At 44.1% G+C, this 17,767-nt stretch overlaps 1 non-coding gene across 1 annotated transcript; it reads left to right on the top strand.

Annotated features, from left to right (window-relative positions):
* Positions 1-2,445: 2,445 nt before the first annotated feature.
* LOC118980764 (small nucleolar RNA SNORA36 family) lies at positions 2,446-2,577 on the top strand. Its single transcript, XR_005065215.1, has one exon. It is a non-coding gene; the product is annotated as a small nucleolar RNA SNORA36 family (small nucleolar RNA).
* Positions 2,578-17,767: the final 15,190 nt, after the last annotated feature.

The following is a 17,767-nucleotide window of genomic DNA, read 5'->3' on the forward strand; positions in this document are numbered from 1 at the left end:
ACTAAAAAAACAAAACCTTAGTCTTAGGCCAAAAGAATAAAAGTGAAAAAAGGATTTCATTTGACAACATTTTACATTAATGCTAATCCAGATTTTGTTATTTGTAATTGATTTTGTTTTTAAGTCTAGAAGAATTTCCCCCCAATACTCTTATATTTTTAAAATCCCTTTTTATATGACTCATTTAATTTTCTGTGACCAAGACTACAGCAAGGTGTGCAAGGTGTTTCTCAGGATCTAGTTGTACAAATCATCCTTAAAGCGATGAGAGCGAAAGCTTGTACTAGGTGGTCTTCTTCCACAGATGCAAGGTGATTTTTAAGGGATTGCTTCAGGAAGAACATTTTGATATTTACATTATGAAGGAAAATAAAAAGTGGTTGTGAAGCTATTTTTTTCTAATAAGACTTTGCAGAGGTTTAATAACATGTTCTAGTAACTGTGTTTTAAAAGTCATTCACCGAGCCGTCCAGCCTACCACAAACTGGGAGCCGCACGGATGTGTGGGGCAATATAGCAGCTGGAGAGCAGAAGAAAACACATCGAACATTGGACTGAAAAGGGGAGGGGCCCAAAACTCCGGCTTGTGGGCCGAATCCAGCTTTCCGTCCTGCAGATGTTGCAGCCGTTTCTTGTTCCTCCCTCCACTTGCTGCTGCTCATTCATTTCGAGGCAGCAATCCACGTAGGCGCCTTTGCGCCGAGTGGCCAGTCACTGCGGGCGAATTCCCGGGAGGGCACCGATAGGGCAGGCGCGGCCCCTTGGTCCGCCCTTAGGAGCAGCAGGTGACAGGAAGCATCTACTTTCCCCTGAAAATCGATAACCCTACTTTGGGGTGTTAGAAAATCTAAAATAAGGCCTTTCTTTGCATTAGCATTTTATGTGTAATTTATGTTTCCATTGCTTTCACCTGGCCTCTTGCCAGCATAAAGCTGCCAACAGCTTGCTCAGTCTCATCAAGACATTCAACAGCCTCAGAGTTCATGGACCCTTCTCTGCTGCATTTGCAGCTGAAGACACGAGCCGAGTGATGAGGGCTGTCAGTCCGAGGGTGCCGCTCCGTCAGGTGTAGCTCTGACGCCTTCTGGTTCTTGGCTGTTGGTGGACTTACTTGGGCAAGGCAGTTATAGACTCTGCACATTTAGTGGAAACGAGAGTTCCACCTCTTCCCTCATTGCTTTCCCCGTGGATATTCTGCAGTCTGTGAGAGTCCCATGTTGCTCATTCCCTGGGTTCAGCCAATGCCTCGCCAGTGAACGTGAACTTGGTAACAGGCAGTGATGAGCAGCTGATCTTAAATAAGCCATGGATGCTTTGGTTCAGTTAATGAATCCGATGGGCTAGCAGAGTCCTCAGGCGAAAGATCCATTCTGATGATGGAGGAGATGAGAAAACAACATCGGGGGGATGGTAACGCGGGAAGATTCAGTCTGTTTGGCGTGACCCAGGAGCTATGACGGCGGACGGCCCTTCTAAGGGCATCAGACGTGTGAGTGGGAGTCTAGGGGCATTGGCAACGAGAAGGGAGCACTGCTTCATTATTCTGCCCAGAGTTTATGCATGACTCACGCTGGAGAGTGACTTCAGCAGCAGCCCGAATATTTGCAAGCAGACTTGGGGGGGGGGCAGGGAAACAGGTGCTTTAAGAAAGGGTCTTTGGGCCCTGGCTGGTGTAGCTCAGTGGATTGAGCGCGGACCTGCGAACTAGACGATCGCGGTTCGATTCCCAGTCAGGGCACATGCCTGGGTTGCAGGCCAGTTCCCTGCAGGCCAACTCCCAGCAGGGGACGCACGAAAGGCAACCATACATTGATGTTTCTCTCCCTCTCTCCTTCCCTTCCCCTCAAAAGATAAATAAATAAAATATAAAAAAAAAAAAAAGAAAAAAAGAAAGGGTCTTTGGGATCCCACCTGATCATGTTACCTTATGACTCTCTGAAATTTCCATTGCCTGCATCTATGCATCTGTGGGTTTGGGGTTGCTTCTGGCATTAGTTCTTCCTGCTGGTGTACTGTGAGCCCAATGTGAAGAAATGACTTAGCTTTTTATATTCAATGTCTCTGACAAGCATTTGCTATGAGGTGGCCCCTCTCCAAGGTTTATTGAGCTTAACATCTAGTGTGGGGTTAGGGCTTCGAGCCACAGCCTCCACCTGCATCTGGATGACAGATCTGAGAGCGCCCGTGTTGTCACGTGAAAGAGACTTGCGGTTTGCTGTGACTTACCACGGTGCTCGGCGCAGACTCAGCAGTTCGAAGGTGGAATGATGCACACCTTCAATCTGCAGAACTGACAGAGCTAATTAAGACGTTAGATCAGTCGTTGAATTTGGGAGTCGACTATCTGAAATATTCTAGCCACTATTACCATGATTATGCTTTGCTGCTTTCCATGTGCAAGTTTTCATTTATTTCCATTTCTTATTTGCTCATTAAAAGTTTTTCTTCCAATGTTGAGTTCAGTTCAGGAGAGCTTCCCTGTTGTGTTAATTAAAATCTGGAGCCTTGAAACACAGGCTGGGGGAGATGCTTGGATAGACAGCATCACTCTGTTCATTTACCTCCCAGCCTACAAAAATGAAAGAAAAAATCCCAACTTACCTCTCCTTTTTACCCTTGGGGCATTTTCTTTTTGAAATATAGCATTTCCTGAAATTCAGGTTCTTCTACTGGAAGGTCCTTGGTTCTTGTAGGAGATGAAAGGAAAATCTTTCCCTATGTGCAGCTGTATGTCCTGTATTCATCACTTGCTTTTATTTTATGCAAATCCTCTTTAGCTTTGAGGATGCAGTGAAACATTTTACAACTGTAGATAAACGTGACACTATGGTTAGCACTGATAAATCTGGAGAAAAATGATGAGCTATATATCAGATGAATAAATCTGCATAATTACTGTAGGGGATAGCCAGGTTTATTTAGAGTCACTATTCTTTGTCAATGAAATGGTCTTAGGGGTAGATTGAGGCTGATGGGTCATTTGTCTAATGCATTGACTCTTCCCTGACCTCGATTCAGGAAAACCTGGAGTAACCTTAGTGCTACAAACAAGGGAAGATTATGACTGCAAAACGAAATGATGATCTAGAACCCACAGAAAGCTGTACTGCACTGATGTCAAGAAGCAACTAGCTTCTGTGACTATTTGTTAAGTAACTTGAGGAACCTTGCCTTTCTTTCTGTCTCTGACACATCAGAAGAATTCTCTTTATGTGAATTTTTAAGAAAAGGGTCACTTTACCATCTACATTTCCTAATTTTAAGTCCTGTGTGAAATGTGAAGGAGCACCCTCCCATTACCCAGGTGCTCCTGGGGTTTCAAGGTTCATGGATGCTGGGATTGGTTCTCTCCATGTACGGGTCCAGCAGTGACACAGGTTAGGGGCCTGGAGCAAGAACAGTCCTCGAGTCAGGCTCTGACTCAGGCAGGGGGGCCAGCTTCTGCGGGAGCTGGGAGAAGAGAGACGGACTGTCCGGCTTTCTTCCCTGAGTCTGAACAGTGAGATCTCTGATGGAGTCAAGGTCAAGGGATGAACGAGAGAGTGGAATGGGGTTTAAAACCTTTGGGAGTAAGCCGTGTTTGGATTTATGGCACTCCTGACCTTCATTGCCACAGCGCAGTCTTGTTTAAGCATTTTTGAGGCGTTTCATCTAACACGATGTGGGACATCAAAGGGAGCCCCTGGGTCCTGGTTTGAAAGGCAGGAAGTGCATGGTTTTGTGAGCAGTGAGAAGTAAGCTCTCGGGGGGGATGGCGAAATTCGGGAGGAAAATCATGGTTTTGAGGCATGGCTTCATTCCTCCCGTGGAGATTCACTTTTTGTTGCCAGTCTCAGTAAATCTTGTTCTTTTACTGCAGAAGTTTTTTTTTTTCTTTTAAACTCTTAACCTCAGTTGTTTGTAAAGGCAATATACCCTATCGAGCTGTAGAAACACGCTTTCACTCAACAGAGCTTTCAGAAACAATAGTGCATCAGGAATTGGGATGATCAAGTCCAAACCACGTGGCTAGTGCCCTGAGGAGTTGTAGATTGGAAAGAGTTTCTTACAGCTTCTCGCAGACAGGTGGCTTCCATGCCCTGATTCCTATGCTTGGCCTTGTGACTTGCTTTGACCAACAGAAGCCAGCAGAAATGATGGCGGCTCTGATCTGGGCCTCAGAAGGCCTCAGCTTCCATTTTCACTCCGGTGGAATTGGGAGTTGCCTTTCTCACTCACTTGGAACTGACAGTTGCCTTTTGAAGACACGTGGCTGAGACCACAACCAGACTCGAGCGCCAGCAGTGTGAGGAAAGCTACCCAAGTCCTTACAACCCCACTGTCCACCTACATAACCAAAGCATATGTATCAATACAAGGGAATAGTTTTCAGACTACAAAGATATCTGCAGTGAACCATGGGAGATACTGTGGATGAATCTGGAGGATATTAAGCTAAGTGAAATAAGCCAGAGAGAGGAAGACACATATTGCATGACCTCATTCATATATGGAATCTAAGACGAGCTCATAGAGCCAGAGAGAAAACGGGTGGCCACCAGGGGCTGGAGGGCGCAGGGAGATGATGAACCCCACTCAAAGGGAGCGGGCTTTCGTTTGTGCCGAGGCCTGATGGACAACAACACAAAGACAGTTAACGAGACTCCTGCATGCTTGGAATTTGCTGAGAGGGCACATCTTACTCACATGTACACACACAGGTGTGCGTGCTGAGCACTTTCAGGAAAGGCCAGCTTCAAACAAGGGACACAGTTGCACACGGGAGCAATTTTTTGTTTTTGTTTTTTGTTACTAAGTTTTGGGATGATTTCTTATAATCAATAACTGGTACAGAAGATGATCACTTTTTCAAGTGGAAGGCAGACTTGTGAAACAAGCACATATTTTACAAATTAATGGCATTTTCATGGAAGCACACAGAATGCCAGACGCCGGCTGAAAGGCGTTGGTTGGCCTCCCCTCAGGAGCCCCTCCGGGCTGGATGTGTGTCCTTAGGGCCAGTCTCCCGAGTCTGCCTTGTGTCGCCTGCGTCCTGCACTCAGCCTGGGCCCAGAGTCCCAGTTACCTTCATCCTTTCTGTGGCTCTTCCTTGCTCTGTTTCTCCCCTTGAAAATTGTTGGCCTCTCCCCAAATTGCATGCTCTCCTGTTGTCTTTTCATTCTGGGAACTTCTAGATTTGTCTATGAGCTTCGTCTATTGCCTCCATGCTGAAAATTATAAATTCTCTATAGGCAGTTATTTATCCAATAACAAATATTTCAATTGAATTAATTCCAAGTCATGATAAATTCAGTATGTCTATAAAATAATATAATATTTCTTTAGTGCTTGCTCTGAGCCTGGGGGTTGAATTAATTTACAAATCTCATTTAATTCTCGCAGCATCCTGATGAAGCAGGTCAGAATGATCTCCATTTAGAAGTGAGTTTCAAGGAGTCAGGTGACATGCAGAAGGTGGGGCTGTCGGTAGGTGACAGAGTGTCCTTTTGAGTCTCCGTGTCATGGGTCTTCCTCGTCAGGGCACTCTCCCAAGTCAGAAGACCAGGACTGCACAAGCGAGACTGAACGCGTACCCTAGTACCTTCCCAGTCTCCCTCCTACACGCCTCTCACGTAGTTTGCGATCCCTACTTTTCCACGGCCACCGTCCAATGTCAAGTTCTCTCCTTCCCTGGACTCTCACAGCGGTCTCCTTGCTGGTTTCCCTGCCTCCAGCACCAGCCGTGGCAGTGCAGCTGCGTGACTGCTAGCAAGACAACCTCCCCAATGCCCATGTGATCACACAGCTCCGGGGTGTCTCCCCGTCCTCCAACCCGTAGGTTCAACCTGGAGCGCCGGGTTCGGCATCTGTCCCAAGGCTTTTGCGAGCTCATCACTCCCTTCCAGGAGCAGCCATACATTTTTGACTCATTCGCTACCTGTGTCCACGTTCAGCTTCCTTCACTGCTGTTCCTGCCCGTGAGCCTGACCACACGCAGTTCCGTCTGGCTAGGAACACATGCCCCTGAGCCCTGCCTTTCCCTGTACGTGGAACGCCCTCTCCCTACCGCTGTCACCCCCCATGGACACCTTCACCCCCACACACTGCTCTTCCCAGGGACCCGTCGAAGATCAGGCAAGTGTTTGCTTTCCCCGAAGTCTCCCTGGGTCTTCAAGCCGCTGCAGGCGTCCCCTTCCCTGCAGCCACTGAGTGTTGGTGCCCAGTCAGCTGTGTAACACACCGGATGGCACTAATACACTTCTCTCATCTGGGTCTCTCTTTCCTGAAGGCAGGGATAGCTCACGGGGCTTATCATATTTGTATCCATGACACAAATGACGGTGCCCCTCGGAGTCGGCCCCTAAGGCTGTGTAGAATGAAGGAGACATGAAGACACCTGCTACGATTCTGTGGCGACCAAGACTTCCTCGGCCTTTTCTGCCCTGGCTGATTGCCGACTCAGACCTTCATTCTTATTCCTGTATTTCTGTGCCTCCGTGGGAAGTATGCATGTGTCTGTGCGTGCCCACACAAGCGCACATGTGCCGTGAAGACTGCAACTCACTGGGGACACGGCTGCCACACTACTGCGAAATGGGAGCGAAGGAGCAGTTTGACTCAAGGCAAAGGCGATTTGCGGGCTTCCCGCGATACATTTCCAGCAAAGGCGCTGTGACCACTCCCACAGGATGACAAGACTTTCTCTCTGAGCCTTCTACTTTGACCCGAGGGTTCACCCCATGTGACACAGTGCAATAAAGGGGCAGCCTTTGAAATGATCTCAACTCCGAGACGTTAGGAGATGAACAGCGGGCCTGGTCCTGAGCAGGAGGTTAATTGCTGGAACACAAAGCATCCGCAGGAAAATGCTGCCAGAGGTGTGACCTTTAACCCCAGGGCATGAACATCCCAGCGCCTGTCATCAGGTAGTCTAATTACATGCTCGGCACAAGTACTTCCTTATCACAAAGAATTTGCACTCCTCTAATTAGCTAGGATTTAAGAAGCAAACAGAAAATTGAAATGTCAAAGGGCAATACAAACAAAAAGCAAGACGACCCGAAGCCTGGATGAAGAGGAAGCAGGAAGCAGAGCATTCAGGGAAAGCTAATTAGCCAAGTCCAGTCTCCAAAAGAACCAAGGCAGCAAGTACAAATCATTTTAGCGGCTGGGGCTCTGGGACTGTGAGGGGTTAAAAAAGCCTGGGTGTTTCCACGAGTAAGTTCAACACACTTGACATTTGTGCTGTAGAAAGAAATTGTAACGCTGAATTGTGGCTTTTTTATCTATAAACATTTTTATATTGAAGTTGGATTTTTTAAAATAGTCTTAACGTTTGTGGGTTCTGCACTATGGTGCAGTGTGTGTGTGTGTGTGTAAATGATCTAAAGCCCCATGGATTCAGAATTCCCCTCACCCTTTATCAGTTCTCCCGACCGAATGGTCAGATTCTCGTGCCATTTCCCCCCAGCAGATGCATCTGCTTGGTCTCCGTCATAAGTACGTATGAATTTTCATTCATTTAGAAGGTTGCTTAAAGAAGAAAACATAGAAGATTTCCAAATCTATGTCCTAAGTTCCTAGCTGGACTCCTTGTAATCAAACTTATGTACGCTCTCTCACAACCAGAGTTTTTATGAAAATCGTCACATAAAACCCTCTAGAAATTTCTTGTACCTGGGAGCTTAGCGTAGCATCCTCTGACCAGCCTGGTCCAGCCCCCAGCACTCACTGCCTGTGCTATTTGGTAAAGCTCCTGACTGGTCTTCCAGCTTCTTCCCATGCCCTGCAACGCCCTGCTACACCCAGCATCCTGAGTGATGCTCTGGGCCAAGCCTTCCGTGGCCCTCATCTCACTGTGACCTGCAACGTCATCTCCTGCTACTCTGTTTTTGCTCCAGCTCCTAAGTCCTCATTGCTTCCCTAGAAAGACTTCCTGCACCTTGGGGCTTAGGCCGTTTGCACTGACCATTCATCTGCCTTGGGATGGTCTTCACAAGCATCCTCGTGACTTGTTCCTTTACTTTCTTTCCTGCTTATGCTCCTCTCCTGAGCCACGGCCTTACCCGCCCACCCACCCACCCTTTGTGAAATAATGACGCTGCCTATCTCCAACCTGGCTTCTCCTGCATCCTGGCCTGCTTTAATGTTCTCTTGTGAATTTATTCCTACCTAATAAACAAAACTACATGTCTTAATTTTTCTGTCCCTTCCGTAACAGCAAGAACACCTTGTTCCTGGAAACACAGGTAGGTAGGTGCTCAAGAAAAACTTGCTGAAATCTTTACCCCGTGAAAATGCTACAGAACACAGGTCCAAGGGGGTAAGATACACTGTTACCGAAAGGACCCCCCCCACTAGGTTTGCATTGTCTGTCACCAGAGACATCTCTCAATGTGACAAACATCTCTCAATGCCAGAGATTTGTGAAAAGGAAAGGAAATGTTTATTTAAAGCTATACAGACTTAAAGTAGTGACCTATGTCATCATTAAAGTATCAAAGTCCTTTAGGAGACCCATAGATGCACACAGTCCTTGCTTCTCCCTCTGCCCTAATCTGGGTACTGCATCTCAGGAAAAGAAGTAGATTCAGGCTCCCGACACCATCAGCTGTGTTGTTGGCCAGGATCAAGCCATGTGGTCTCCTCTGCAAAGCTGCGAAGGGTCTCCACTCCACCCCAAACCACGTGGTTCTCCCCTTAATGCCTGCCGTGTCTCCCTTTAAATTCTCTTGCCAATCTTCCTTTGCAGCCCCATTTCCGACTCCTCCCACAATTGGCTACACTTACCAGCACTCCGCTATCCTTCCAGCTTTCTTGGGCTGTCCTCATGAGTCTGGGCAGGTATGGCCCCATGGTGTGGAACCAATCATCTCCAAGCTCTCCCACAGGCACTGTAACCAGGGGAAGTTGCCTCCCAATTATGTCTTGAGTGGAAGTCACTTCCGTCCCCCTGGCTCAAAGCATGGCCACAGTGATTTAACATATCTATGCGACCAGTTAAAGGTTATAGATATGTTAAATGACCATGCCAGGGGTAGTTGCAAAGCTGTTCCTGTTCAAAATAGCTCTCCATGTTCTCGCTCCATGTGTCCCCTCCCCCAGCTCACACCTGTGGGGAGTGAGGACATCCTATATATCTCTCTAATATTTCCTGGGCACCTTGAGTTCTGGACCCCATTCCAAATCCCTATTTGGGGCACCCCCTATTTGGCTGCACTCTGTTACAAAACACTCTGTTACATTTGGTTCCTCCTTTGACCACTGGCTGTCTTCCTCGTAATGATTATTTTCACTCTCCAAGAGCTAGTTTTTTGTTTTGTTTTCTGCTAGGGAAACGCATAGCTCTCTTGCACCCAGAACAAGCGTGATGCTCACTCTTCTGCCTATGGTCCCGGCAGAGCCCGAGCAGACACCAGAGCTGCCCCGTCCCCCTGCTCCATCACAGTGTGTAGCACCAAGTCCGGCACGTCGTGGGTCCTCAATATTTCCTAAGTGAATGACTGAATTTCACTGAAATATTGTGGAATGATTTATGACATGTTGTTATGTAAAGTAAGAAAGTTACAGAATGGTATGCATGATATGATAAAACATTTGTAGAATGAAATTAGAAATCAGAAAGCATTCTGAGTATTTACATTTGTTTTATGTGTTTGTATAGGGAAAGTAAGAATTTATTACTCATTATTAATGTTCGATGTTCAGCACAGGAAACTTAATTGGATGTGGCAGTAGGGAGAACATTAATTATATTTTAGACACTTCTGATGTTTAAATTATAAAAAGCTACCATTCTGTAATTTAAATGGCTGTGAAAAATCTTCGGTGTAACACTAACATAGAGAGCTTGAAAGAACTTATAAAAGTTTGTTTATTATTTCATTGCTATTTACAAAGTGTTTAAAAGACACAAACAATGAAATTATGAATCAGTAATATCGATAGTAACAAGAAATGCCAAATGCAAGAAAATAGTTGCATCTACAGAAAAATCAATAAAAATAAAATCATTTTCTTCATTTTGAATGTTAAATATTTCTTTCTCCCTAAAAGAATAAGATGAGAAACTTGCTTAGTTATGTAGTTCTCACTGCCTTTCTATGACTTTATGTTCTGGCAGACTTTTAATGCTTTCAAGTTGGAGCTTAAGTAATTTTTTGGAGAGGTGCTTCCCTCGTTTTATTAGGGATAATTAGTTATCTCCAGTCTGCATATTTCCATTTAATCTGTAAATGACCATTATAACTTGTCCTTTCTACAGGCATACCTCAATGAAAACAGTGGCATTTTATGTTTGTGTTAATGCCCATTACCACTGGACTTCCTTCTCGAGGTCAATAGCAATGCCATTTTATTCCTGAATGCTCAAGTCTAATGGAATGCTCTGCAGCAGCAAATATTTAATGTATACTCAGTTACCATGCACAGTATGTGGTCTCTTGCTGTGGAGGTGAATAATCAAATAATATTGAGCACATTTAGTTTTTACTTAAGCTACTAGAAGAAACCTAGACCTTTCCACATACAGGTGGGGCAAAAATAGGTTTACAGTTGAGAGTGGGCAGAACATGGGAGTTTATTCTTGTACTGTTACTTATTAATCATTATTTTCCATATGAATAACTGTGAACCCACTTTAGCCACACCCCGTGTCTTATCTACAGCAGAAAGTTGGGACTAAGGAGTAAAGTGAGAGGCGGTTGTTCTGCAGGCTGGAACGAACCCTCCCTGCAGACAGACGAAGAGCCTACGATAAGTTCTCATCTTCTGTGCCATGGCTTTTATCTTGCACATTCATCCCATTTCTTCAAATTCAGTGCTGAAATCTGCTCTTAAAAAGGCACAGGATTTATCACTGGTGATTTGACAATGTGCTATCTTATGGACATGAATTTTCTTTGTCAGGACTCTCCATTATAAAAAGATTTTCTTTTCTACTAAAAAAGTTCACGCACAAAAAAAGAAGTGATTTTGTGGGTATACGAGGTGTGTTCTACACCCTCTCAAGCCTCAGACACATGTTTAGTAGGTATCCAAACCTGACTGTGATGTTTTAAAAGTCCCCTGTAGCATAATTGCATAATATACTCACAGGCAACATTTGCTTTTATATGACATAAAAAGGAAAACCCACTAGTACACACACATATCCCCAAACAGAGTACAACATTCATGATTCATTCATTCAATCAATTCTGAGTGCTTTTTATATTCCAGACACTATTTTAGTCTCAGACACCATGACAAACAGAACAAATCCCTATTTTCATGAAGCTTAAATTCTACTTCAGTAGGAAAGTAAAAATACAGAAATAGCAATAGGTCACATATAATGAGTCTAATCAAAGATGAATAAATCAGGATTGGGGGTAGAGAATGATGCAGTGAGAGAAGATATTACTGAACATAGAACCTGAACAAACCATGTCCAGGTATTGTTTTGATAGAACAAGGAGTAAGGTTATTTAGAAAAGATGGAGAGACCACCCTTCTTTGGTTCAAGAGCCTGAAGAGTTGATGTGTATATAACTCATTTATACCACTAACATCAGAAATGTAATTATAGTAGACTTTTAGGTGTTAATGTGCTATGCCAACATTCCCAGATACCAGGGCCCAATTCTTGACTTTGATTATTAGGAAAAATTAGAAATCCGTAATTTTAGGTCACAAAGAATCATTCTCTCATTTTTTGGGGCCACATTCATTTTGATTCTCTATTGTTAGGTCTGTATGTGTTACAGATTCTTATGCCATCCTGGAGAATCAGCACTTTTTTCTTTATGTAGTTTGTATGGGATGAATTGAGTAACCCCAAAATTCGGGTGTCGGAACTCTCACCGCAGTACCTCAGTGGGAGATGGGCCTTTAAAGAGACGGTTAGTTTAAAAGGAGGCTGTTAGGGTAGACCTTCACCAAATCTGACCAGTGTCCTTATAAGAAAAGGACATTTGGACACGCAGAAATCAGGCATGCAAACACTCAGAGGAAACCACGTGAGAATACACCGAGAAAGTGGCCTTTGCAAGCTGGCGATAGAAGCAGTTCAGGAGAAACCAAACCTGTCGACCCCTTGATCTTAGGCTCTAGCCACCAGTATTGTGGGAAAATAAAGTTCTGTTGTTCAAGTGGCCCCCTCTGTGGAATTTTGTTATGGCGCTGTGCTGTGGAGGAACCGCGTTCCCCGAAATTTGTATGTTGAAGCCCTCACCCTCCAGGTGGCTGCCTTTGGAGACGGGGCTGTAAGGAGATAATCAAGCTTAACCTAAGTCATGAGGCTCTGTTGTTTAAACCACCTGTTTCTGCTATTCTGTTACAATGGCCTGAGTGGACAGGGACAGTCCGTGCAAACTGGTATGATAACACCCTCTCTCCTTCTGATTGTGTTTCTTGTTCTCGAGATCACTTTGTCTAACCCCAATGCAGACACTCCAGCTTTCTTTTGCTTCGTATTAGAATAGTAGATCTTTCCCCATCCCTTCACTTCTAATTTGCTGGGATCTTTTTATAAAGTAGGTTTCTTGTAGACAGTATGCAGGTGGGGTTTTTGGTCCATTTTGAATCTTTATTTTTTAATTGGTATATTTAGACCATTATCATGCAAAGTGATTATTGGTATACTTGGTTCAGTATCTACCATAGTTGTAATTTTTAAAACTATTTTATTTATTTACTTATTTAGAGGGGAAGGGAAGGAGAAAAAGAGGAAGAGACACATGGATATGTGGTTGCCTTTCACATGTCCCCTGCTGGGGACCTGGCCTGCAACCCAGGCATGTGCTCTGACTGGGAATGGAACCTGTGACTCTGTGCTTCACAGGCCCATGCTCAATCCACTGAGCTATACCAGCCAGGGCACAAATCTACCTTTAAACGGGCTGCTTTGTGCGCAGGGTAGGAGCCTTACAAAGGAGCATCACCACGCCCTTTCATGCCGGGGACGTCTCTGGCTTTCCTCGGCCACATCGAGCTCACGGGAGCCTGTCAAAGCCGTTCTTTTCTTGCTGCTGTTCTCATGGTTTGACTGCAAGCATGTTCTTTGGATTCTTTTGTATACTTTCCATCCCTCTGTCTATGTTGCCCACCTGTTCTTGCGTGGGCGGCACGTGGCCTATCTGGTTCTGTTTCTGATGATTCTTTGTGTTTCCAGGTTGTGTTTTTCCCCAGCCTTTTGTTACGGCTTGTCATTTTTTGGTTGAAAGCTGGGTATTTTGTATTGGGTAACATGATCTTAGGTAAACGGCCTTTCGATGGTGGAGTGGGGGATTCTGTGCTACCAATTCCACTAACTTTCACAGCTTCTGGGCCCATGACTAGAGTTCTATGCCAACATGTGAATCATAGGTGGTACAAGGCCTGCTCCAAGCCAAGAGCACTGTGTAACCAGAAGTGATATTGTGAGTACGAATTGCCAGGTGACTCTGCACTGTCTAGGGCAGAGGTACTGAGAGGTTGATAAAAACCCATGTGGGTCCTCTGACCTCTGGGGGATAAGGTGTCATAGAAATGAACAAGAAGTTACCCTTGGATGTGTTTTCTCATTCAGGGACAATAGGCAAAAGCAATACCACATCCCTGAGGTAGAGACCGGTGCCATTGTCGAAGCCTTCAGAGATGCAGGATGGCACTTGCTACCACATCCTAATTTTAAATCTGTTGTCACAGCAAAAGCCAGATGGACCAGCAAGAATGACAGGCAATTATCGCAAACTTGATCAGATGGTACTGTCAATTGTAGCTGGGTGTCTGGGGGTGCTATCTGCGTTCTAGCAAATCCACGCAGCCTCTGGCACCTGGTGTTCAGTGCCTGGTCCAGCAAGTGATTTTCTTCCTCTGCTTCCAGCAAAGAGAGCAGCGGCAGTCTGCTTTTGAAGGGATAGGGGTGTAGCTTCACTGAACAGCCTCAGAGCTGTGCCGACCCCTCAGCTCCCAGTCATAATCAAGTCCAGAGATACCGTGATGATTTTGAAATCCCGCTGTTCACTACGTTGCTTTGTATAATGACATTAAGCTAATTGGACCCAGTGAGCAGGAAGTAGAAAGTACAGTGGATGCCTGAAAAATATAAACGCATCCCAGAAAGTGCAAAATAAATCCTGAAAAGTTTCAGTCTTGCCTCATTACCGGGGTTTTTAAGGGTTTGGGGCATGTCTATCTACCTCTCTAAGGCAAGAGACAAGTTGCTACCCATTGACACTCGGCCTGACTCCTTTATTTCCCAGATAAGCCAATGGGCTGGTCAGGACAGGACTGAGCACCCTGAAGTGTGTGTTGCCCTCACACTTGGGGCAGATGATACGATACACCGGATGCGGCAGGATGTGACCGTGATGCAGAAGCCGTCTTCACAGCAGACGGGTAATAGGTAGAGACCCTGAGGCTTTTACCTTGAAGGCCAGGCCGTCCTGTCTATTGGAGGTGTCTCTCGGCTTGCCACTGAGCACTGGTGGTGACGGAGCCGTGACAATGGGGTACCAGGTACCTGTGCAACTTCCGTCAGGTAAGGTCCTGTGAGCAGCAGATGCCAAGGCAATTAGGAGTGAGGGGTTCACTGGGGGAAATGTGTGCAAAGGGCAGAGGCCGGAGGGAGCAAAGCTAATGCCTCTCAGACCACAGTGGAGGCAGGGTCAGTATGGATTGGCGCAGTCAGCTGCTGCTGTCCTCTGTCCCTGAGACACCTAGCGGGGTGTCCAGCCTTTTAGCATCACCAAGCCCCAGTGCAAGAGTAATTATTGTCTCGGGCCACACATTAAGTATATTGTGACACATAATCACAAGAGAATCTCATGTTGGAAGTAAATTTACAATTTTGTGTGGGGCCGCATTCACAGCCTGGACTGCACGCAGCCTGTGGGCCGTGGGTTGGACCCCCTGTTACAGTAAAATGAGAAACAGAGCAGCGTGTGTCTCCCACTCTCTCATGAGAATGGGTAAGGACAAAGAAAAATTATATTTGCAGTTTATATTGTAATTCACTTAATAATAATTTTACATGAGTCATTTTTTTCTGAAGTGTACATCTGTTTCATTTTAAAGATGAATTCTTTAAAATGTAGTGAATTCTTTTACTGTTAACATGATGTCAAATTATCTAGGCAAAACTAAAACTTAAGAAATTTGAAATTTTAACATGTTTATAAACATCCATTTCCTTAACCCTTTATAAGCTGTGGTGGACCTTGGCCAGCAGAGTCCGCCTGTTCTGGCCGCTGATGATGAGAATGAATGCACATGCGACAACAATCCTGTGTGGAAAAAGGGAACAGACACGACTGCTCTCTCAAGGGGAGAGAGCCTATGGTGCCTCGGCCACGGCCTCCAGAGGGGAGAGCCCTGACCCTTGCCTAGACAGGCTTTTATTGTTTTCCTGGGGTCTTACATCAGAGAAAGATTTATTGTCTATCACATAGAATATTATTGTCTACATTCTAGGTACAATCAAGGAAATAAAAATGGCATGCAGAGGGGAATGGTGATGAGCTGATTATCTCTGTCCTTGGGAGAACTCACAGGCTTTGGAAATTACCTTGAAGATGGACAATACATATTTGCTGTTTTAGACCAGGGTTAGCAAGAGCAAGCCGTAACAGTCTGTATGGAAAACAGTCCATTTTCTAGGTCTGATTCCCATGGGAAAACTCGGTTTGAAGGTCTGGCTCCTGCCCACCACTTCACTTCTGTAGGTTTTCCATACACAGCTGAGTTGCCAGAACAAAGCAAACCGGTTCCCTACAATAAGCACAATATTTAAATAGCTTGCTGATTATTTTGTTCTCTGGAGGCACTGATACTATATAGGGATACTATATCCCTACAAATAAATTTATTTTTACCTGAGAAATTATAAAAAAGTAGCCTCAAAATAAAGCATCATGAAAATTATATTTAGTAAATGACATTAACTGATAAAAATATAGTTACAGAGATATATAAATCATTAATTACATGTGTCATAACTCATTTCATCTCTTTTAAAATGCAACTATTTGTTACAATTAAATTCTATACCCTACTTCCTCACAGGAAGCTTTATAGATTACTAATAGATTACTAATACAGATTATCTAACTATGAAATGGTTTTATTTAAAGTCAGGGAAGCATGAATTATTTTAGAAAATAAACAACTTTAATTATAAATAATTAAATCTAGGTTAAATAACCTTTGAAATTGCGGTATTAGATTCCCTAAATGAGAGAGGTCTTTATTTTTTCATTTGCAATTGCTTATCTCAAATGAGGTTTAAAAGTATGGTAAACTGGAAAATGATGATGATATAGTAATTAGCGATACGCCAGGACAATTCCTGGGCTGTAGATAGTTTTCAATGGAAGATAATTTTTTGATAATATGTAATTCTGATGTGATATAACACAGTGGGTATATAAATCTCAGAAGATCTTATGCGTGATAATGATTTGGCATTGCTTAGCATATTTCCAATGAGAAACGTTCAGACAAATTTATGGACGTATTTTCAATGTATTTACATACAGTCAATAGGATCTGATTCTATTCCAGTTTATGGGTCCTAATCTTCTTACACAGAATATTATTCTATTTACATGAGTATTATTTTAAAAACATGTACTTCTGAGATATCTGAATTTACCTTTATTTGTTCCCTCTAGACACAACTTTTAAAATTATAGAGCTGCACCTAAAATGTAAAAGTTATGCTTATTTCAGGATTCTTACATTCAGAAAATTGAAAGTTTTAAGAGAGCTAGATATTGGCAGGATCATGTTACCATAGTAACCACATCCAGGGCCAACCTTTCTGAATATTTAACTCAGACACTTAACAATTAGGCTGCTGCAATGAGATGCAAAAATGAAGTGAAAAATATTTATACAGAATGTTGGATGCAAGTGCATTTGTTTTTTCTTATTTAGAACTCAAACTGTTTGATATTCACTTAAATTAAACTTAATTAAACTAATGCTTTAAAAACATTTACCTTGCATTAAGTTATGTTAAAGACTGGGGAAAAAATTAAACACAATTCTCAAACACTCCCAGTCTAGTTAGAGAACCAGCGACACATCCCAGCCACTGCAGTCTCAGACAGGATGGGGCAGCTGTCCGCTCCTTTGTGCTGTGGAATCACGTGCCTTTGGAGGCTGGAGAGAAGGCTCCACCCTGAAGGGGCCAGGGACCTCTGAGAGAAAAAAATAAAAAAAACCCCCACGGGCATATTTGTCATGAACAAGCACCAGGTTTATTGGGAGTGAGGGGGAGTTATGGAGTAGAAGGAACCGGGGAGGCAATGGAAACCCATTCTGGGATGCTGAGTACTAGGATTTGTTAAATCCCATGCACACTAGCTGTGCTCTTATGAGACTGAGCCTCTGAAAGTGGGAAGGTCGTACTGTAAGAAGTTGGAAAATACCGGATAATAAGATCTTAATTAGGGAATTTTAAATGACCCGAATCTCCTTCGCTAGCAACCGTGTAGCACTGTTCATCAGTGGAGTTCCTATGGTACACCTTATCCTCACTCTTCCTTATGACCCCTTTTAACCTTGATGACCTCCTAAAAGTCCCATCTCCAAATATAGTCACACTGGGGAACAGGGATTCAACATATGACTTTGGGCAGACACATGTCAGACGATAGCCATGGGGAAGATACTGCCCTTAGAGATGGAGTTTCTAGAAAGGTGAGTGTGATTTGTAAAGTGCTCCCTGTCACAGCCCTAACTGATCACTGAATATGATAACAGATGGAATAAGATCTCATCTTTTAGTGCTCATAAATATGACTTCTAAATGTGCACAATG

Source organism: Sturnira hondurensis, unplaced genomic scaffold (genome assembly GCF_014824575.4).
Source record: "Sturnira hondurensis isolate 20B ecotype Veracruz unplaced genomic scaffold, ASM1482457v3 Scaffold0001872, whole genome shotgun sequence".
NCBI classification, from domain to species: Eukaryota; Metazoa; Chordata; class Mammalia; order Chiroptera; family Phyllostomidae; genus Sturnira; species Sturnira hondurensis.